Source organism: Macrotis lagotis, chromosome 4 (genome assembly GCF_037893015.1).
Source record: "Macrotis lagotis isolate mMagLag1 chromosome 4, bilby.v1.9.chrom.fasta, whole genome shotgun sequence".
NCBI lineage: Eukaryota > Metazoa > Chordata > Mammalia > Peramelemorphia > Peramelidae > Macrotis > Macrotis lagotis.
The window spans coordinates 104209206-104232517 of record NC_133661.1 but is presented as its reverse complement, the minus strand read 5'-3'; the positions used below and the strand labels follow the sequence as shown (position 1 = coordinate 104232517).

The 23312-nt window shown below is 39.5% G+C and overlaps 1 protein-coding gene, 1 long non-coding RNA gene and 1 pseudogene across 6 annotated transcripts in view; 1 reads left to right on the top strand and 2 right to left on the bottom strand.

Annotated features, from left to right (window-relative positions):
- Positions 1–1705: 1705 nt before the first annotated feature.
- On the bottom strand, positions 1706–20364 carry LOC141521292 (uncharacterized). Its single transcript, XR_012477883.1, has 2 exons — positions 19864–20364; positions 1706–1877 (listed from the first exon to the last, which is right to left on the bottom strand). It is a non-coding gene; the product is annotated as an uncharacterized LOC141521292 (long non-coding RNA).
- Positions 1887–13580, bottom strand: LOC141521290 (ceramide glucosyltransferase pseudogene; annotated as a pseudogene).
- Positions 19989–23312, top strand: part of SHOC2 (SHOC2 leucine rich repeat scaffold protein) — a 131368-nt gene continuing 128044 nt past the window's right edge. For 2 of the 5 annotated variants that reach the window (XM_074233718.1, XM_074233717.1), the window contains exon 1: positions 19989–20371. The gene's annotated coding sequence lies outside the window, so the exon portion shown is untranslated. Of the gene's footprint in view, positions 20372–20563; positions 20668–23312 lie in introns of those variants that run through there. The other 3 variants (XM_074233719.1, XM_074233716.1, XM_074233720.1) reach the window with 3 other exon arrangements.

Sequence of the window (23312 nt, the reverse complement as noted above, 5' to 3'; positions counted from 1 at the left end):
GTTGCAGGTCTGATCATGTTGCTCCCCTAATTCAAACTACAGGGGCTGATGCCTCTTGGATCAAATAGAAATTCTTCTTTGGGAGTTAAAATCCTACCTAGTTCCAACTTCCCTTTCTAGACTTGGTGTATTTTAATAACTTCTCCTATCCTTTTCTGGTGTTGCTCCTGGTCTTAACAAATGCCTCTCCATCTTCTGACTGTACAGTGGCATTGTTTCCTATGTTTGGTATGCTGTTTTACATTACTGCTGTCTCATAGAATCCCTTATTTCCTTCAGACTCAGCTCAGGCACTGCTCTTTTCCTGAAGCCTTCCACTGCCCTCTCTCCCTTATCAAGCTGATTTATTTTGTATTTCTTCTATATACATTTAGATATCTCCCAAATAAAGTAAGCTCCTTTTGAGAACATTCTTGTTCTTGTCCCAGAGGAAAAAGCTTAGTAAAGGCTTGTGGACTGAGGCCTAAAATACCATTAGAATTTTATTCTAGAGACAAAAGAATTCAGTGTAATTTGATTTGTTTGCTCAGGCTTTTGTCTGGATGATCTGAGACTCATTTTCTGTTTCTTGTTTTATAATTGTTCCCTGAGAGGGTTATGATGGGAAGTTGTATGAATATGAGGGATGAAATGAGACATTATGATATAATGGAAAGAACCCCTGGAGTTAGGGGCAAGCTGCTTAATATGTAACATGTTGGAGACAGGGGGTTAATTCAAGAGACTAATGTTTTTTAATCTACACACAAATATTTAACACCAGAAAAGTCTATTTTTCATGGCATACGGATATCTATTTTGTGATAAGTCAAATTACAGGTATAATGTGAAGCTCAAAACCTCTAGGAGACAAACCTATTTGGACCACAATATTTGAACTTTATCTGAGGTTCATAAATGTCTTGCTCTAGGTTTGGTAGTTCTGTCATCAACCAAGGGTTTAATTTTTAATAAAAATATATTTTTCAAGGTTTCAATTTGCTAGTTTATAAAATGAGAATTTTTAAATCGATGATTTAGGTATGGCAAGTGTGAATCTACATGCTGACATTTCAATAGGATCATCTTCTGAAAATTAGACAAATAACATAGCAAGTCTCTAGGGGAGAAAAACCCAAACCGAAAAGACTTGTGTTTTATATAACTAATCCCAGTCTAGAGCATTTAGGGGCCCTTACTCATGTAAAGTTACACAAATTTCTGATTGTAAATCAAAGTTACAGAATAGCTTGCAAAAATAAGCAGTCTTACATTTGGTTTTCCTTTTACTGATCTATTATACGTACATAGGTAGCAAAATTAGCTGACTTACTAATTTTGCTTAACGAAATTACTCCTCTAGGTAGTCACTCTATTCAATACTGTTTCAATATATACTGAGACACTCTTAAACATATCTATTAAATATCCACCAGAGGAGAATGGATAAAATAGTGGAGTTGGAGGATGCTGTATAACCTAGTTCTCCCCACAACTATTCCAGCAAAGATCTAAGAAGAGTACCAAAGTAGTGAGGATAGGGGAATAGTTTGAAATCCAAGGAGAAAATCCACTGAGTCATTTTTCCAGCCTAAGAAACAGGAATTGTTTTTCTAATCTCAGAGCTAGTATGCACTTATAGAAAGGATATAGGCAGGAATCCAAGTGATGTATGACCTGCAGTATTCCTGAGCAATGAGTAGATATAGATCCAGTTAAGTACTCACCTTAATTGTGCAGAAAGTAAGAACCGGAGATATCTGGCAGCTCTCCAGAGCTGGATAGTGGATGTAGTGTGGACTTAGAAGTGCAAAGAGGTTGATCTGCAGTTTTGTACTAGGAAATGGAAGAATTGCCCATTCAACAGATCCAGTGCATATCTGGCTTGAGGTTATGTGCTAAAAAAAAGCAGAAAGAGATAGAAATGAATAGCAACAATATGACACTGATCCACTTGAGCCAGGTAAAGCATTCAGAAAACCAGATTGGTCTGAGGTTTGCAATTTGGACTCCCAAGGGTAAGCCTGTAGTTCTATTGCTCTAAATCAGTAGTCTTCCAGTTAACTGAAAGGGGCTGGGACTGCTGGGACTCCAGCCAGACACAAACTGGGATCAGGAGGTTGAAAAGTATAGACCAAGTGGGCAGCAATTAGATTTTCCCCTTTGTGCACTTATGGTGCAATGAAAGTTTGCAAGCTATTAAGCTCCTGACCGAGCCTCCACTGAGATCCCAGAAGAATAAAACACTAAACACCTGGTGAAAGCAGCAGAACGATCTGAAGGCATATAAAGTAATACCAAGCAAGGCTAAGACATTCCATGCAGAAGTGTGCAGAGCTTGGTCCTAATACAAAGTACCAATTCAGAAAGTAAAGCTTGTAGAATGAATAAACAAAAACAACAAAAAAGATTCCTATCAAAAAGTGCTACTTGTAGTACCAGGGATGCACAAGGCAAAAACCCAGAAGGAAGAAATAAAGCACTTAAAAGCAAAGCCTCAAAGAAAAACAGATTGTAAACTAGAATTACCATAAGAAATGAACAAAAGTTAAAAAAAACTATCAAAAATGAAATGAGGGTGCTAGGCAAAAGAAAATTAGAAAAGAAATGAGAGCTTTGGAAGGCATATAAATTGAAAGTTAATAGCTTAGTATAAGATCTACAAAATCTTAGCCAAATGATCTGGGATATAGATTTAGAAGAATTTAAGAAATATGGCACTACCTGAAAAACTATGACTAAATAAAAAAAATAAATCTAGATATCATCTATCAGGAAATGATGAAAGAAAACTGAAACTGTCCCAGCCCACAAGAGCAGTCTCAGGCATCCCAGGTGAGTCTACAGCCTAGGGCCATTTGTAAAGTTTGCACCCGTGGCTATTGGAGCCCAACTTAAAAGAAAGCAGCCTAGCCATGTTTCTGGTGGTTTCCAACATGGCTCTGCTTGCCTAAGCCTAGTTAAAGGAGAAACTTTAGGAAAACTACATCATGAATAGTTTCTAAAGTTTGCTGTGGAAGTCCAGTATGGGAGGAACCCCTGAACTTGAGCCTAGAAGCAAGGGGGAAAAAGACTTCAGGCAGAACCAAGCAGAGGGAGGTCCTGGACTCAGTGGCCTGAGAGAGAACCCAGGCAAAGTCCAGTAGTAGAACAGGCCCATAGTGCCTTGAAGGAGGAGTTTGGTCTGAGCCACTTACTGTGCACAGGACTAGGCAGGCCTAGCCTATGTCTTTCAAATGCAGAGGCTAAACAAAATGCACTCTTCCCAGTCTGATCTCGTCTCTGCCCCCTCTTCCCTCCCCTCACACTTTGACACTAGATAAGTGAGATGATCAAACGAGGGAAAACTGCACCCCACTGAACACCCTGATTTGAGAGGTTGCAAGCAGTAAATTAAGGAGGAGAGTGACTCCAAACAAATTCAGGTTAAAAATTTTGAAAAAAGATGTACTGGCTACACAGATGTAGGAATAGCTAGAAGAAAGCTAACAAAAATATAAAGAATGGAAAAGCTAGGGAGGAAAGAAAGGCAAGGAAAATACCTTATAACAGATAATAGAAAACCACAACCAAGAATTGCCCTAAAGATTGCCAAACAAAAGAATGGCTCCACAGACAATGAAAAATATTAAAATATAAAATGAAAGACTGAAAATAAAAGAAAATGTAAAAATACTTAAAAAATAATTGCTCAAAAATAAAGCAGGGGGAGATAATATAAAGAATTATTGGACTATCTGAAAACTACCATTAAATAATAATTAATAAAAAATAAGTAATTGGAGACTAACATTGTTGTGTACTAAGAGATGATGAAATGGGCAGCTGTATAAGAAAGTGGGAAGATCTCTGTGAGCTGATGCTTGAAGCGAGCAGAACAAGCAAAACAATTTACACAAAGATTAACACTGTAGAAAAAAGAACTTTGATAAATTCAATGATAAACCACAAATCAGAAAAAAAAAGAATGATGATGAAATAACACTCCCTGACAAAGAGATGATGAACTTAAGAAGAATTTTCAGACATGAAAGAGGGGATCTGTTTGGCTAAACAATACAGTAAAGTAGTGAAGACTTTGTTGTTTTGGGGGGAGCAGGAAGAGGTTAGGGGTTGTGGTTTTGGGTTTTTTTTTTGGCTTAATTTGTTCAATTGGGATGGAGTAGTGGGTAGGAAATCTTAAAAGAAAAATAACACATTTTTTTTTAAATCATGGGAAAAACCTGCCCAAAATGTATTAGAATGAAAGGATAATGTGAAAATCAAAAGATCCATCAGTAAACTACTGGAAGTAATGCTTAAAAAAAATTCCAAGGAACATTATAGCCAAAATGCAGAGCAAGTGTCCAGGAAGAATTCAATCATTAGGCTCACCTAAGATTTAGCAGTTAACATTATAAAGAAGTGGAAAGCTTAAAATACAATACTCCAAAAGACAAAAGATAGAGGCTTCCAACCAAGAATAACTCACCCAAGACTGAGTACAATCTTACAGGGGGAAAAATGTTTAACTATATATAGCTTAAAGTTTCTCTCCCCACTACTACATCCTTCATTAGCCACTAAAGTGCTTTTTTAAAAGAGTAAGTCCAATCATCACCTGCTACTCTTGCTCAATAAACTAGGATTAAAACCAAAATACTTGTTTGGCACTCAAGGTCTTTCTCAGGCTGGCTCCCTCCTCCCTTTCTAGTCTTCTTACATCTTACAATCTGAAATGTACTCTTTGATACAGTGAGTGTTGTCCTGGCTATTTCACACACAAGACACACTATGTCTAGCTTTTTCCCAGCTGTCCCCCATGCCTGGAATGTTCTCCCTTTTCAATGCTATATTTACTGACCTCCCTGGCTTCTTTTAAGTCTCAACTAAAATCACATTAACTACTGTAAGTCTGTAGCTATTTCCTATTTATCTCATATGTAGCTTGCATATAACAGGCAGTTGGTAAATGTTTTTTGATTGTTTGGCCAGTTCGGTTCTCCTTAGGGAAGTTCTCCTCCCCCACCCCCATCAATGCTGAACTTAACATTGACACTTGATAAGCATAGCTCAGAACCCCCTCCAACTTGAGATTCAGGCTGTCCAGAAGCTGGGAATACAGAGGTGTTTACTATATGTTTATTCTGAATATACTTATATACATGCTTGATACCATCTCCAATAGAATTTAGGTTCCCTAAGCATAGAGATGGTTTTATACCTTATCCCAGCAGAGCTTGACACATAGGAGGAACGTTTCTTCTCAGCTGTTAAACTGATCTTTGTAAAGTGTAGGTTTGATCATCTCGGTCCTCTCTATCCAATACAAGCCAGTGGCTATCACCTCTAAGATCAAAAATCTTCCAATGATGTTTAAAACACTTAATAATCTGGACCCCTCCTACCTTTTCATCTTCCTATACCTCATTCCTATGTACCTTATAATACAGTTAGACTGTTCCTCACCCAAGACATTTTTTCTCAACTCTGTCTTTTCACCTGATGTCCCTCAAACCTGGAATACTTTGCCTTCTCATCCATCTTCTGTGTTCCCAAGTAAAATCCCACTTGTTAATGAAGCATTTTCATGATTTTCCTTAATGCTACTGGCCTTCCTTTTACCAATTATTTCTGATTTATCCTAATCTTTTGAATATTGTCTTCTTTGTTAGATTGTGAAGTCCTGGAGAAGGGTTGGGTTTATTTTTTTGTTTCTATTTACCTAGTACTTAGCAGCAAAGTGCCTGGGACATTGTAAGAGACTAATAAATACAGATAGATTATTTGATCAATAAAGTTAATTTAGATTTTTAGCAAAGTATCTTATATTGTTCTTATGGAATGGATGTGAACCAGACATTTGTTTAGTTAGATGAACTCAGAGCCAGCTGAAAGAGCAGTCTCAAGAAATAGTTCTTACTGTTCAGTGTTTCCTTGTGGATCCTGTGTTAACATTTTAAAAATTAATAATTTGTATAAAAAGCATACTGTTCTTTCTCAAATTTTCACATGACCTTAAGCTGGGAGGGACAGCTAATGCCCTGACTAACAAGCGTTAGACAAAAAAGATGACAGGCCAGAGCTCTGGGGTTGAATCTATTAAGATAAAATTCACTAGGGATTTAGTCTTAAATTTGTGTTAAAAAAAAAAAACACTTTGCAAGTTTAGGATAGGTTAGGTAGAATTAAGTAACAATTCTGTCTGAAAAAGATCAAGGGTTGGGGGCAGCTAGGTGGCACAGCGGATAGAATACCGGCCTTGGAGTCAGGAGTACCTGAGTTCAAATCCGGCCTGAGACACTTAATAATTACCTAGCTGTGTGGCCTTGGGCAAGCCACTTAACCACATTTACCTAGCAAAAACCTAAAAAAAAAAAAAAAAAAAAAAAGATCAAGGGTTTTGGTGTCCAGGCTCTACTTCCATATAAGTTAATGGTGCAACAAGGAAGTCAAAAAAGTGACTATCTCTTGAAATACATGAAGGCAGAGCACCCTGCCCTGGTCAGACCACACATGTAGTATTGTGTTCTGATCTGAGTTCCAGCTAAAGAAGGCGACTGATAAGTTGAATAGTATCCAAATGAGAGCAAATGAAATGAGGGACTTGAGTCCATGTCACATGAAGACAAGATTATATAGTTGTTTAATTATCTAAAGAATTTTCATATGGAAGAATGATTAAATTTGTTCTTTTCAGGCCCAGAAGGCAGAACCAGAAGCAATGATGGGAGTTATGAAGTAGCAAATTCAGGGGAAAAACCATCCTAACAATTAGAGGTTACCAGTTGAATTTGATCTCTTAGGAGAGGACAGGATTCCCCCTTCATGGAAGTCTTTAAGCAGAGGCTGCATGTTCATTGGCTAGGCATGTTAAAGTGGAGATTCATTTTTTATATTGGTTGGGTCATATGGCCACTGAAGTCTTTACACAAATGCTGTAATTCATGTTTAAAAATTTGTAAAAAACAGTTGTATCCCCCCCCCTCCCCGCAAGGTAATGAGGTTAAGTGACTTGTCTAAGAACACACAGCTAGGTAGTCACTAAGTGTCTGAGGCTGGATTTGAACTCAACTCCTCCTGACTCCAGGGCCAGTGCTCTATCCACTGTGCCACCTAGCTGCTCTCTGCCCCCCTCCAGCTATATCCTCTTTGAAGACTCTTTATGACACTTATACTCCTATAAAACATGATGGAAACTTGGGTTTGTCCAACACCCTTATTTTTCAATTGACACTTTAAATGATCGCATCATCTTTGTAGTAAATGGCAGAGCAGTCACTTGAATCCTGGTCCTGTAACTTCAAATTGAGCATTCTTCTGCTATAACACACAGAACTCCTTGTAAGGCTGAGCAAACACTCTATTTGCCTCTTTGGTCAGTCCACACTCTTCTAGGACTATGCTCCAGTAAAAATTCACTCATACAACTTATCTTTATTCCTTATCTCTTTCTCTTCCCCTATCCCAAATCCCAAATCAGGTCCACCCTTACTATTTCTAAGAGTGATCACATCTCCTTGTTTTGGATATAGAGAAACAAGTTTATAATCCTTTCTACCAGGAACCAAGCTTGGTCTACCACTTGAACCCAGGAGTTCTGAGATGTAGTAGGGCTAAGGCCAATTAGGTGTCTGTACTAAAGTTGATACAATATGGTGACACACAGAATGGGGGGCCACCAGGCTGCCTAAGAAGACACAACTGATTCACGTCAGAAAGAGAGCAGATTAAAAGGTCAAAGCTGTGCCAAACAGCAAGGGATTGGGTAAAAGAGTCTTAAAACAAAATTTACACTCAGTGTACCACTATTTCACCACATATTCTAAACTGGCTTTCCTATCATTTTTACTGAAACTGTTCCCTCAAAAGTCACTGTTAAATGCAATGACCTTTTCTCAGTCATTATTCTATTTGACTTCTATGCAAATCTGACTCTATTGGTTGCTCCCCTCCCTCCACTAATATCCCAACATTCCCTCCCCCCTCTTTCTACATACTTTCCTTTGACACATTTTCCTGGTTCTTTTCTTACCTCTATTTCTTCTATGTGCCCTCTGCCAGATACTATTTCTGACTTGGGTGTTCCTAAATGTGACAGGGAACATTACTGGTCCTCTTCTCTTTTTTTGCTTTCTACTTGGCAATTTCATGCATTCCTACATCTTCAGCTACCACCTCCATGAAGATTCAAATCTCTTTCTCTAGTCTTGACAGATCTTGACAGTGAGTTCATATAACTCTTTAAGACATATTTACTCAGATATCTTGCCAACACCTCTCCAACATTTAAAACAAACTTTTAATAACATTATTCTTTGTATCTTCTAGCATATAGCAAGGTGTTTTGAACAAAACAGGTACTCACTAAATGCTTGTGGAATTGAATTGAGGGAATACAATCTTAATGGACATTGAAGTTATGTTCTTGTTTCACATGACAACTGATTTACTGCCCACCCTAGATAAGTAAATGTCAATAAAATGGGGGGAAAAAAACCCTGTTTTCTTCTTAACTTACTTATGAAACATTTTGAGCTCTCTGAAAGATTTAAAAAAAATTAGACAGGAATAGTTCTTACATCAATAAGTGAAAGAAGCACTCAAAAAAAAAATCATGGGAACTGAGATATGCCCACACTAATTTCATTTAAATAGAGTTAGAAGAGGAAACACTAATATTCTTTTTAAGCAAATATTTACTGGGCTGCCTAGGGATAACTAATCACTTCTTTAAAAATGAACTATATCCAACCTGTCTGGGAAAATAATAAACAATTTACTTACGATAATGCTCATAAGCTTCTAACAGATTAGAACCCTAATTATTAGAAAAAGGGAATAGATTCTTAAAATAGGACTTTTTTTACATTAAAAATTTTAATTTTTTTCAACAAAAACCTCAAGGCAATTTAGAACTGAGTCATTCATTCGGTGGTCATTACATAATGATGCTGATACTGTTTACAATGTTTTCCTGGTTCTGCTTATTTTACTTTGCATCAGTTTGTACCAATCTTTGTGAATTTTTCTGAAATCTTGTTCATTATTTCTTATTTCAGTCCTTCTCCAATTGATGGGTATCTCCTAAATTCCCAATATTTATCCATAAAAAAGGTTTGCTATAAATATTTTCGCACATGTAGGTACTTTTTCCTCTTTGGGAGACAGGTCTAGGAGTGGTATTGCTGGAACAAAGAGTATGGCACAGTTTGGTTGTCCTTTGGGCATAGTTCCAAATTGCACCCCAGAATGGTTGGATCAGTTCACAATTCCACAATTAGTGTTGTAATTCTTTCATATCTTCTCCAACATTTATCATTTTCCTTTTCTGTCATATTAGTCAATCTAATAGTTGAGTTGATACCTCAGAATTATTTTAATTTGCATTTCTCTAATCAAAAGTGAATTAGAATACTTCTTCATAAAGCTTTAGATAGTTTTATTTTTCTGAAAACTTCATATCCTTTGACAATCATTTGGGGAATGGCTTATTAATTTAACTCAGTTCTCTATACATTTGAGAATGAAGCCTTTATTTGAGATAGTTTCTCAGCCTTTTGCTGTTCTTCTAATCTTACCTAGGAACTGTTTGTACAAAATCTCTTTTGTTTAATATAATAAAAATTATCTATTTTATGTTTCATAATATTCTCCCCTTTCTCATAGATCTGACAGGAAGACTATTCCTTGCTCTTTTAATTTGCTTGTGGTATTACCCTTTCTATCTAAATCATGCATCCATTTGACCTTATCTTGATATACCCTGTGAGACATACTTAATTTATGTCCTAATGTTTTTTAGTTTTCTCAGAGGTTTTTATCAAATAGTGAGGTCTTATCACAAAGGCTGAGCATTTTGAGTTTATCAAACATTAGATTACTATGATCATTGACTACTGTGTTTTGTGTACCTAATCTATTTTACTAATCCACATCTCACAGCTACTACCAGATAGTTTTGATGACTACTCCTTTATTATATAGTTTGAGATCTGGTATTGCTCGACCATCTTCCTTTGTATTTTTTCCCCCATTAATTTCCTTGATATTCTTGACTTTTTGTTTTCCCAGGTGAATTTTGTTTTGTTCCCCCCCCCCCCAGTTCAACCAAATAATTTTTTGGTAGTGTAATTTGTAGGGCAATGAATAAGTAAATTAGTTTAGAAAGAATTTTTATTATATTGGTTTGACTTTTAGTAATTTTAAACTGTGTATATTCATCATTAGACAATTAAATGAACTAGCTCAGTGAGGTGAAAAAATATACATTTTTCTATACACATTGTGAAGAAAAAAGCATAAGTATCACTATAAAAAAGGTTTATACACTATTCCTATCACTACTGCAATTTTAATTTATTGATAACTAGAAGATTTGTTTACTTAAAAAAAGATATTCAGTACCTGTTCCATGAAATTACATTTAAATTAACAATATGACATACTATGTTAGAAGATGTATGAAATACTTCTGAAATGCATTTTTTTCCTCATGATTATCAAAACATTCACTCACATGAAGACAAAACTAAAGAATTGGGGTGCAGTGAAGAGTTAAACCTTACTAATTACAGCACAGTGATTAACAATGGTTCAAGACAGAACCAGTAAGAGTTGGCCAAAAATATGTCTTCAATACGTGGTTACCATTAAAAATCAAACTCAGTCGACTTTTGGTTTATTTCATGAGATCTCTTCTCCTTCCCCCCCAAACCAAAACCCCCAACTCTAGTATATACATACAAATACAAGACTGCAGCTCTTTTAAAGTTTTCCCCCTTGTTTTTGCAAGTCCTAGAAGCAACCATAAGAGATAGTCACAAAGTATGAAAAAAGTTGTGAATCACTGTACAATGATATCAGATACTTCAGATAGGCAAAAAATTACTATCTAGTGCTTTACTAGACAGTGGTCCAAAAGATGATAACTTCCTATGAATCTACCAGAGTAGTCTACTGTCAAAGTGTTTGCTGCAGAGCAATTTTATGTTCCTTTCTTTTTTTTAAGGGTCCTGGAACCAATTCTCTCAGTTCTCTATTTGTACCAGTTGGTCAAAAAGGTACTTGCATATTTTTTCTTTTTTTCACAGAAACATGTGCCCTGCAAAATAAATTAAATAACAGATACTAAAACATCTAAGTAATAAAACTAGTTAGGGTAGATTTTTAAAGCATTTATAAAAAACAATTTATACTTTTTTTTTAAATTTTCTTAGTCCCAAAGTTGTGTTCATATGTCAAGGATTTCCCCGGCTGAGCCTCCACAGTGTAATCTGTAGCATCTTGACTGCCAACTCACCCATAAGGCCCTACAATGCCCAAAGGAAAATGTATATTGCCATAGATTCTTGAATGAACCAAGCTACTGAATAAGTTTTCACAGAGTGCCACCCTTGACAACACTGAATTGAATATAATCAAATATAAACCAGGCCAGGCAATGACACATGAAAAATACCAAGATATCCCACTGAATACATGGTGAACTGCCTATCCAATAATTAAGCTGGCAACAAAGCATCGAGAAATTGGTTCACAAATTGTTGTTGCACAAATCAGTATATTCATTAATAATTTGGTCTACCCGATCATTCTGTAATGAAACTGAGAAACCGTAAAGGACTCAGAATTTTGCAAAGCAAAATGTGGCAACTGAAAACTTCCAACATCAGTCAGTTATTGCTTTAGCCATAATCTCCAGCAAAGTATTAGGTAAAAGCTATAAGCCCTTCAGCTTTATCTATATATCTTTCTTCGTCAGACAGAACATTCATATCACACATTCCAACCCCAAAACATTAGCTTAGATAAAGGACATTGGATATGAAATTCCAAAATAAATTTGTTCTAATGTAGCAGTAAAATCCTCTTTCTACAATATAGACTACAAACCTAGCCCACTTTTTGTCATTTGATTAACCATATTGGTGTGTCTGAAATTATTTTGTTTCCACTTTCATAAATTCAAAAAATATCATATTTTGCAGCTTCATATCCTGGCATTAAATTATTAATTTGGGGGTTGACTCCAACCTTCTTGCCCCTCCATAAACAGTCTAACATCCACATTTCCCAAGAAGCTTTTTACAAATATTAATGGCTGCATTGTTATGCTCTTGTATACAAAGTTGTATTTCATATTTATGATAATCCAATTCAAAGAATGTTTCTAAATTGTTAAGTTAGGATCCGCATCTTTCAATGGTTTCGTAAGTGCAATGCCAGGGAGTTTGCTATGTAGCTATTTGTTGCCTTCTTGAGATGTAAACTTGTGTAGATAATGGACATAAAATGCATCAGCTACAGAATATTGAAGAGGGTAAATCCAAAAATGGTCATTCCCGTCCTGGATCAAGTCCAACACTGCCATTACCCAGGCCCTTCTGGCTCTTGTTGACTCCCCCTTCTCCAGCACTGTTGTCACTATTTTGTCTTTGTCATCACTGCCACAGCTTGGACAGTGGTTCACTAACCTGAGGCTGGAGCTGGATTCTGGAGTGGAGGAAGGACAAGAGAGAAGGGGAAAAACAGATGGGGGGGAGGGGTGGGACAGTAGAGGACTGATGGTCAGCTGACTTAAATCAGGGGTGGGGAGGGGCTGTTGCCTGTGCACCCCTCAGCAAAGTCAGGATGCTTTGAGTTCCCTGTAACTGTGACTGGAGCTAGAATGGTAGAATGGCTACAGGGAACACCTTTTTGCCGCCCCCCCCCCCCCCCAGCTCCGGCTGTGCATCCTGTTCCAGCCCCTTCTCCAAGTCCCACTTGCTCACTTTATACACTAACTGAAGGTGCAGAGACCCTGGCATATAGCAAAATGGAACTTTCTAATGTGGCAAACTAAAAGGGGGAAAAAGCTAAAAACTCTGCTAAAGGGCATGTAACTAAGAAAAATGTTGTCCAGTAGTACATAGAATATTCCTTCTTGTTCAGCAGACAATGCCCTTTTTAGCAGCGTATTTAATTTGGATTGCAATTTGGATTGCTGACATTCATTTGGTACCAGCTTGGGTGACATCATATGCAATACAGTTAGAGATTGTAGCAGATTTTATTCTGTTTTGCTATCTGGCATCTGCTTGTAGAAATAATGTGGCAACATGTTCAATTTGGCTAATTAACTCCAAGACTCATGCAAATAAAATGTGCAAGGTCTAACTTCTAAAACACACCTAGGTTGAAAAACTAAGTATCTTCAACACGTATAAACATTAATGGTATCACATTGTTAGTGGAAAATCATGTACCTTACTCCTACTGAATAACATTTTCTATAAACTTTATTTCGAAGCCAGAGTTGAAAGCATTGGTCTTCAGTGAGAATAAAGTTCAAGTCTAAAGATGTTGAAAGAACATGCTTGCACTCAGTGTTCTAGTCTGACTGGTCTGCTATTTCTAAATCTAAAATTACATCTCCCATCTCCACACTGTGTCCCCCCCAGAGCTGGGACACACTTTCTTCACCTCTGCTCTTAGTGGGGCTAAGATAAGAAGCTGAAGTTTCTTAGCTTCTAGCTTGTTTCCAGGCTCAGTTCAAATACCACTTAACTGACTACACAAACGAGGCCTTTCCTGATCTCTTCCAGTTTTTACTCCAGTCCCTTCATAATCATTTCTATTTACTTAACTGTGTGCTTGTTGCATTCCTTTCTTTCTTCTTTGAACAGCAGATAAGTTCTTCTGAGGTCAGGAACTGTTTTAATTTCTTGAACAACTGAAAATTACCAAGGGGCAGAAAAAAGAAATCTCAGGAGGAAAAACACTAATTATCAACACCTCACTGGACCAATCAAGGCTTTTGATCAGTTATGATTGTAGTATTTAATGTTGGTTTTTTGTCTTCATTCTTGGAAAAAGGAAGGTGATGCCATAACTTGTAAATGAATTGCATTTAAGTGAGGGGTGGCTGAATTAAGTCACTGGCCTCACTTTCTCCTCTGGAGCCATCTGGGTCCAACAGCTAGAATAAATAGATCAGGATGACTGGAGGTAATTCTGGATGCAGTGGGCCATATTCTGATTGTATTTACCATGATGAACATGAAAGTGCATTTTAAGGAACATTTTATTTTAGCTAGCATTTTTAGTAACAGTTTAATATGTTATAAAAAGCAGACTCTGACAATATAAACTAGCAATTATATTCTTACAAATTAGCAGACTATGTTCCATACCCAGGATTTTTTGCTTTCTGCAACACTGGCTTTCTCTGGAAATGAATCATGATGATTCTTAAAGCATTGGATGAATTGAACGATTGACTTGGATTGATCTAGAACTTCATGTTTATTGTTCTAATAGAAGTTTTAATTTGTTGTACAGATTTATAGCAATTAACCTACCTTTAACAATTTTTTTCAGGCCGGGTTTGTTGGTAAGTTTAATTATACAAACACTTTACATATTTCTTCTCTAGGAATATTCTAGTCATATAGATGTTTTTATTATTATTATAACTTTAGTTTCAAGATTATAAACTTCAGGACAGAAATTTAGAGTTATCACTGTGTGGTAAATTCCTTAAACACTTTATGCCTATGATGCAGGGAATGAATGTCTCATCTCAGTGGTTTTATCAATTCCCTAATAAATATTTACTAAACATTCAAAAATATGACATAGTAATTGTGAAGTACAATCTGACTTCCAGTATTAAGATATTATTGTAAATATGTAAAATAAGTCAGGCCTAAGTAAAACTACCAAGAGATATCAGGTGGAAGAATATTATTGCCCAAGCTGGAATTTGACTAGGCTAGTGGTTTACCTTGATATCTAATTTGATAACAAAATTCATCACATTTCGAATTGCAGAGCCCACACATCTTCTAACAACAGCCTACAGGCTTCTAAAGAGTCCTACAGAAATTGGTGAAACAATGCTGACACCAGTACATTTTGCTACAGACTGCCTACACCCAGAGATGATGCAATGTAATGAAGGAATACTTTGCTGAAAGGAGACTAATAGAGGGTGAAAATACAAACTTTACAGGTGGAGACAGGAAGAGTAAATGCTGTGCAACCCCAGGGGACAAGCTAGTTTTCTATAGAACATTCTTCATAGATGGAGCACATATATATGACATATAATTAAGTGCTGGATAGACTTTAAAAAAAAAAACAAACCAGTGAATATATTCAGTTCAGTTGGAAAAAGGCCCTAAAAGTTATAGCAAATCATCTCTCTATGAGGTCAAAGGGTAATTTATCAAGGTAAGAAAAGTCATTTTCTCAAGCATAAATTCTGGAGGCAGAATGGAATAGTGAATTGAGACCTGGTTCAAAGTCCAGGGGACATAGGGTCAAGTCCTACTTTTAACACAAACTAGTTTTGTGTCCCTAAACTTTCAATATCCTAGGAAATTCTAAGTTGCAGGGAGGGCTCCCATCTCTATGGCAAAATTTCTGGTGCTAATGAAATCACTCTCTGTCCCTCCCAACCCATGTTCTGTATTAAAAAAAAAGTAGTTATAAGTGACAATGTGAACAGCATATTTTATAAATGATGCACAGTGGTAAATATCTATTAATAGCTAGTATTTATATAGCAAAGAACTTTACAATATTTTCTCATTTTATCCTCACAACTCTGGGAGGTAGGTGCTATTAATATTCCCAGGATGAAGCTTATGGTAGACAAAGAATAAGCTTAAGCTGACTTGCCCAGAGTCTAAGTTGATGAGATGGAAATTAAAGTTAGATGTTCCTGATTCCACATCCAGGGTTCTATTCTGTTTGATATAGCAGTCTATGCTATGAGCAGAGCACAGTGATGGGGGAAATAACAAAATTTAGATAAAAGTCTCTATCAAGTCAAATAGGGAGAGGTTATCCTAGCAGAAAGCTATAATACTTAATGTTACATGAGAAACATTAAGAGAATTATGAAGTAAAGTGATAAGGGAGAACTTGTAAAAAATTGAGGGCCAGGGAAAAACAGTGGCAAAAGTAAGGGGGCCAGAGACTATTAAGTTTGGTTTTAAGGGCATGAGTAGGAATGAGAAAAAAGAGCATTCGAAGTATTAAAAAAAAAGGTCAAAGACAGGAAAATACGAGGCTCTTAGTTGCTCAGTATATGACAGGGAAGGGCCTTCAATGCCTACTAACCAACTTTTGGTTGCCCTGTTATCTAGGAATACTAACTAATTTGCAGGCTATTTATTTTAGTTTTAAGAATTCAGCTAGAAAAGTATCAAAAGAGTAGACACAACCCTACTAAGGAATTCTAGATAGTTTGATGATTATTAAGGGAGAGGATAAAGGCTGATTCTTCCTAAAGTCTATAGTTCTGTGGCAAGAACCAAACCGCCATTCTGGATCTTAATTGTATATAAAGAATTTTCTCAGTCCTTCTTAACTTTTGTGTTGCATTTGACATTACTGGCAAGTCTCCTGTATAGTCTTTCTTTTATATGGGTTTTCCTGACACTATTTTCAACAGGTTCTTTTACCACTGTGATCTGTTTCCTTTGCTGGCTCTTCATCCATAACACATTCAACTATGGTTTTTCATAAAGGTTCTCTTCTGGGCCCATTTCCCTTTCCTCACTATAATCTTGGAGATCTTATCAGCTCTCAAGAGTTTAATTATCATTTCTGGTCAGATGACTCAGATTTATACAGCCTACCTAAGTTTCTTCCTGAGCTTCTGTCCTGCATCACTAACTACCTACTATACATTTCAAATTGAATATCTTGAGACATCTCAAACTCATCATGCCTAAAACAAAACTCATTACGTTTTCAACTAAACCAACTCCTGTTCCAAAATTCTCTTTCTCTTAAAGGCACCATCATTCTTTCAGGCTCCCAGACATCAATAACCTTAAAATTATCCTTGACTTCTCTTTCCATTTCATCCCACATTTCCAATCAGTTTCTTCCTTAAGGTCCACTCTTAAAATTCAAATCATTCCAGTTCTCACTAATTGGCTAACAAAAGTTCTCAGGCCAAATCTCCCCTGGCCAAAGTTTGGGCCCAGACTTCTCAGAGTGGATGTAAATAGCAATTGTTTCTGTTTGGGCCAGAAACCTGGAGGGTCTTCCCTCCCAGATTGTTTTTTTTTTCTTAAACTGTAAGAGAGGTCATCTTCTATTTTCTTTTGTTCTTACCTAGCCCTTATCAGTGAATGAACATTGCCTCAGTCAAACTTTAATAATATGAATACTGTAATATATATGTAATATGTTATAAAAGTGGAATTAATGGGTGATAAAGGAATGTACTGGGAGAAAGGGAAAGGAGAGGTAGAATGGGCTAAGATATTTCACATAAAAGAGGCAAGAAAAAGCTTTGCAATCCAGTGGAATGGGGGGTAGGTAAGGGAGAATGAGTGAGCCTTTATTCTCATTAGAAGCTCAGAGAGGAATTAACATACACATTCAATAAAGGAGGAGAGAAAGGGGAGGGGTGGGGGTATAAGTGATAGAAGAGAGGGTAGATCATTGGAGAGAATAGTCAGATACAACACACTTTTGAGGAGGGACAGGGTGAAAGGAGAGGGAGAATAGAATAATGGGGATGGGGAGGAATAGGACAGAGGGAAATACAGTTAGCCATAGCAGGAAAAAAAATTGAAAACAACTTCTCTGATGGTCTTATGATAAAGAATGATCCATCTCAAGAGTAAGAGCTGATGGTATGTAATTGAAGTACACTTTTTGCCCCTTTTTCTCACTTTATTTTTCTTGAAGTATCTTTGTGGGGGGAGGGGGGTTATGATTACTTTTACAAGACTATTGTAGTAATGTGAAAATAAATATTAAAGGAAAAAAAAGATTTTGAAAGATCTTAGCTTAAAAAGGTCAAGGTTTCCCTCTGTATCCTGGGCTATCTCCAACCATCCTGATTCATACTTTGCACAGTCCTCCCTCATTTAAATCCAATTCACTTGCCTGTCATGGCATTACCTCCAATGTCATTGTCCTCTGAGAATGACAAACACCACAATAAAAATGTATCCAATCATTTGCCAAATCTTATTTGTATTTCTTTCAAATTTTTTGCATCTGACCCTCTTTCACAGTCACTACCTTATTTCAGATCCACATCTCTGCTGGCCTAAACATTTGTAAGACTTTGCTCCTAACTGGTTTCCCTTCTACAAATATCCCCATAATATATGATACATCTTCCTCAAAATTGTTCAAGTGGTTTTTCTTCAGTGTAGATCTGATCACTTAATTTCCTTATTCAGCCAACTCCAATGGTTTTTTAGTAAAAAAAAATTGTTTCCTCCTGAAAGCTAATTTCAACTGCCTTTCCAGTATTTTATGTCATTCTCCTTTCTTCACTTTTACTGGTCCTAAAGCAGAACACACTTATCTCCTATTTCCATGCCTCAAAGAATTTCTTTCTTTTGTCTTCTACAAGAACTTTTTCCTGATTCTTGAAACTACTAGTCCCTTCTTGCTCTATTCACCTTGACCTTATTCTCTTCATAATGATCTCCTCTAAACTTAGATATGAACTTGTCTACTCTGGTAAAATGTTTTCAACCATAGAACCTGGGACAGTGCCTAGCCCCTAGTAAGCACTTAATAGATATTTCACTGATGGACTGCAATGGCACAACAGAGATGATATGGTAAGAAATTAGGATGACATGAAATAAATGGAGGCCAAAGATATCTTTGATATTATTTCTCCAAATGGCTCTAATATCTCAATATTTCTTAAATTCATTTTTTTTTCTTTTTAGATTTTTCAAGGCAATGGGGTTAAGTGGTTTGCTCAAGGCCACACGGCTAGGTGTCTGAGGTTGGATTTGAACCCAGGTACTCCTGACTCCAAGGCCGGTGCTCTATCCACTGCGCCACCTAGCCGCCCCCCCAAATTCATTTTTTCTAATAGTTTTTGCAAGGCAATGGGGGTTAAGTGGCTTGCCCAAGGCTACACAGGTAATCATTAAGTGTCCGAGGCCACATTTGAACTCAGGTACTCCTGATTGCGGGGCTGGTTGCTGTATCCACTGCCACCTAGCCGCCCTCTTCAATTCATTCTTATTGCCGCAGTCATTGTTGAAGCCCACATCAGCTCATGCATGGTTTTCTGAAATTGGCCTTCTGGCTAGTCTCTCAATTCTTGTTTTCAGCTTTTTCCTAAAGTAAGTTTGCTTGGTTAAAAAATAGAAGCTTCAATTGTTCTGTTGTCTAGAGGGGGTAACATTTGAACTCCTCCGCACTGAAGGCCTTCTGCTCCAGTCTTCCCTCCGAGTATTTGGAGGGTGAGGCTTGTTGGGGCTCTTGGGTGCAAATGCCCCCTTTCAGAAGCGCAGCCAGGGTGAGTGACCGGAGGGGTCTGTGGACCACCGGGGCCTGTACGCCGTACAGCTAGCCAGCCCGCTTCCATTTCCCCCCTATTTTTGCTCGTGTTGTTTCTTCTCCTCCCAACGGCTATTTTCCCCTCAAATCGAAACCCCCCGCATCCTCGAGGCAGCGGGCCCTCGGGCCCCCGCAGAAGGCACTTGTAGCTCGCGAGTCCCTGCCGGGGGCTCCGAAGGCCCAGCCCCGCCATTTCACAAGGCGCGCCCCCACCGCGACTGGGGGAGCCGGCCCCCAAGCCCAGGGCGGCGGCCCTCCCCGGCGCGCCCGTCCTGGGGCCGCCTCCTGCCCGCGCCCCCCGCTTCTGGCTGCGGGGGCCGCACCCCCGGGCCTGGGGCAGCCGCCTTCCCGGCCAGGGGCGCTCCGGGGAGGCGGGGCCGCTCCTCCCGGGACGCCTCGGAGGCCGGCGGGGAGCTGGGAGCGGCCCGAGCGGCGGCCCGCCCTCCCGCCGGAAGCCGGGAGCCGCCCAGCCAACCGGGCCGGCGCTCGGCAGCTCCCCCGCCCGCCTCCTCTTGCTCGCCGTCGGCCGCGGGCTCGGCGGGCTCCGCGCGGACCCCCCCGGGCCGGCCCGCCGCTCACCTGGGGCTCCGGTCCGGCTCGGCTCCGGGCGCCCCCCGGGGGGAGGGGCGCTGCGGCCGCTCTCCAACCCGGAAGGCGGCGGGACCACTTCCGGTCGGCCTCGGGCTCGTCCGCGGCCCCGCGCTCCAGCTCAGTCCGTCGAGGGAAGGAGCCGCGCGCCTGCGCCCCGGGGCCGCGCGTGAAGAGACTGAACCGGCGCGTTTAAAGAGCGTCGGGGCATCCGGGCCTGCCCTCCTCGGACCCGCTCCTCGCTCGGCAGCCCCTTCCCCGACCAAGCGGTCGTTGCCCCGGGAGACGGGGAGGCCGGCCGGAGGGAAAGCGTCAGGCGCGAGACCGGAAACTGGAAGAATGCCTTTCCCCGCCCCTGTTCTTTTTTTCCATCATTAAAAATGGCCGCCGCGGCGTCGCTGCCGAGCTGGGTGGGGGGTCGCTCTCCCTGCGACCCAGGAGCGACTCTCTGACCCGACCGGAGATGCAGCGGCCCCTAGTGGCCCGGAGGTGGAGCAGCGTAAGTGGGGGAGGCAGGCAGGGCGGGCGGGAGCGTCGGGACGCCGCGAGGACGTGCCCCCCCCCCCCGCCGCGCGGCCCGCCTTTCAGGGCGCACTCCCGCTCCGCTCGGGGGCCGGTGACGCGCCGGGAGCGGTGACGCGCAGACGCCGGCGGGCGGGGGGCGGGGGCCGGGGCCGGGGCGGGGCGGGGGGCGGCGGTTGGGTAGTGCCGCGCCGCTCCCGTGGAGGAGGAGGAGGAGGAGGAAGGAGGCGGATGGCGGAGCCCGGGCTCGAGACGGTAACCGGGGGGCGGCAGGTGGGACCTTCCCTCCGCCGGGAGGGGGCGGGCCGGGGGGGGGCGCCGCGCCCGGGGGTCCCGACCCCAGGGAAGGGGCGAGGCCCGGCGGGGGCGCCCGAGCCGGGGGAGACGCCGCCGCCCCGGCCGGCGCTGACAGCGGCCCGGGAGGGCCTAGGGCGCCGGGCGGCCCGGCGGGGGCAGCCCCGGGCCGGGGAGTGGGCAGGTGAGGAGCCGCCCTCCCCTGCCGGGCACGCTCGCGCTCGCCCTCCCGTCCCCGCCCCGCGAGGACGACTCTCCCGTGGACGCTCCGGACTGGACATTTTGGGTGTGTTTTTGTGCTGAAGGGAGTCGCAGGCTTCCAGGGCTGCCTCCTCCGGGCATGCCTCCTGGTGCCCAACCCTGCACGGTTAAAAACATGATCATTATTATTAGCTAGCGAGTGGGAGCCACGAAGAGGGGTGCTCGGAGCTAAAAGAAAGGAGGAAAAAAGTAACGCTGGAGACTCCCCAGACAAACATATATATGTGTGTACTTATCGCTGCATTCATTGTCTCGCATCTCTTTTCCTCTCTCCTCCCCTCCCCTCTTCTTTAGTAAGCTTGCTCAGGTGGGAAAAATAATGATCTTTAATTGATCTGTATGAGAAATGGGTTCAGCTGCTTGGGACTGTATTTTGAGACAGTTGGGATAGATTCTTAGGTGTGTACATCCAGGAGAAAGGTGGGTTACCAGACTTTGAAATTTAGGTTCTGAATTTTTTTTTTTTTTGTTTGGTACTTAATGTGAATAAGTGAGAGTTCTATTTTAGAACCAAACTAAATCTCCGTTTCTGGAAATTGAAGAGACATGAGGCTTTAGAGATATGTGTTGTTTTGGTAGTAGTATCTATTGCGATATAATGGTTAGACGGCTGTGAAGCTATGTATCTGAGCTAACACCCCAATAATTTTTTGCACTCCTTCAGAAAGAGTAAGAAACTCAACAATAATCCCTTTGATTCAATATCAGAGTCAAGTTGAATTTTTTTTTATCTTTTGGAAGCCCGTGATTTGTGACTAAAATATTAGCACCAATATAGGAAAATGCTTTTTTAATACAATTTTAAGGAAATTTATAAGAGAAATTTTATATAGTTTTAAAGAAATTTATATATTTTTAAAGAAATCTTAACTATGCATGACTGCATTCATAAAGACTTAGCAATTATTTGGAAATGTTCAAATTATTATTTTAGGATCATAATACTTATAGTTGGAGGGAATGTTAAAAGGTCCAACCCTCAGATTTCACAGTAGAGGAAAGAAGCCTAGAGTGCTAGATATGATTTGTAGTATAAACTTGATGTAATTTTATATTTTGAATTAATGAGGCAATGTTTCTCAATGACAGGAATCTGTAGGGATAGACAGATTTCTCCTTTTTATGTGCCATAAGTAAAATTTATAGGAAATGTTTCTTGCTTATTTCAGCATTACATACAAGTAACTTTAAAAATATAGTTAGGCATTTATGAAGTCCAGAGACAAAAATATTAAGGTTGGCTTTCACTACTTTTATTGCATTTGTTACAAGTTATCTAATCTAGATGTTCTGAACCACAAAAACTATCTAAATAGCTTTTAACCAAGGATTAAATAAAATACGAGAATAATAATCCTCTTTTGAAGAGTTAAATGAAAGAATTGCCTTCCTGACTTTCAAAAATGTTTATTCATTTTTTTTGAAAAAATCTAACCTTAGTTCAAGATCTAATTTGCATCTTAAAAACAATGCAACATCCAAGTTTTCTTTTTTTGACTTTTATAGTTTAAATAGAGTTGACCTAATGAAAGTTTTAGTTCTATATCTCATTTCACTTTTGGTTAATAGTTCACAAAACATATTTAGTACTTTTTGAGTAGAATTTATAGATTTTATCACTATATTAAAGTTGCAACAAGGAGCCTGGCTCTTGGTATATGTAGCAAACAAAGTGATCATGTAACTGCTCATAAGCAATGTCACAGTATTTTTCTATTTCATACTATAAAAAGGCAACATTGTAAATTATCTTTCATATACTTAGTGGAATTCTATTTAAAAATATTACTATTTCTTCAGTGGCCTGGGTAGGAACAGATGACTTGTTTTTTCCGTTTTCAGAAGCATAGAAACTAGAATCTGATGTGGAATAACACCAAAGATAGTTGCTTTTGAATGACTGCTGTTGTATTTTTTTCCCCCTTTGCATTACTGATACGTAAGTGGGGGAGGATGAATGAAGTTGAGTTCCTTTGTTTTCTAGACAATTAAATCATGCCAATTGAATCCACATTTTTAATATGCCATATTATTAAAAAAAAAAACTTGTGGTATTTCTCTAAGATGAATGCTATGTTCTGTTAACATAAAAACTTTGTAAATTGATTTTCTTTTCCCCGTAGATGCTTTTCTTTGCATGCTTATAACTCTAGAATCATTTTCTGATTAATCAGTATGTTTTGTGTTTATTTGTGTGTGTGTGTGTGTGTCTGTGCTTGTGCATGGGAGGCATGATAATTAAATTTAAAATACTCAACATACTAAGCTAACTTGTTACTGTTAATAATAATTGCAATTATTTGGAAATGCTCAAATGTTCAAATTATTATTTTAGCATCGTAATACTTACAGTTGGAGGGGAT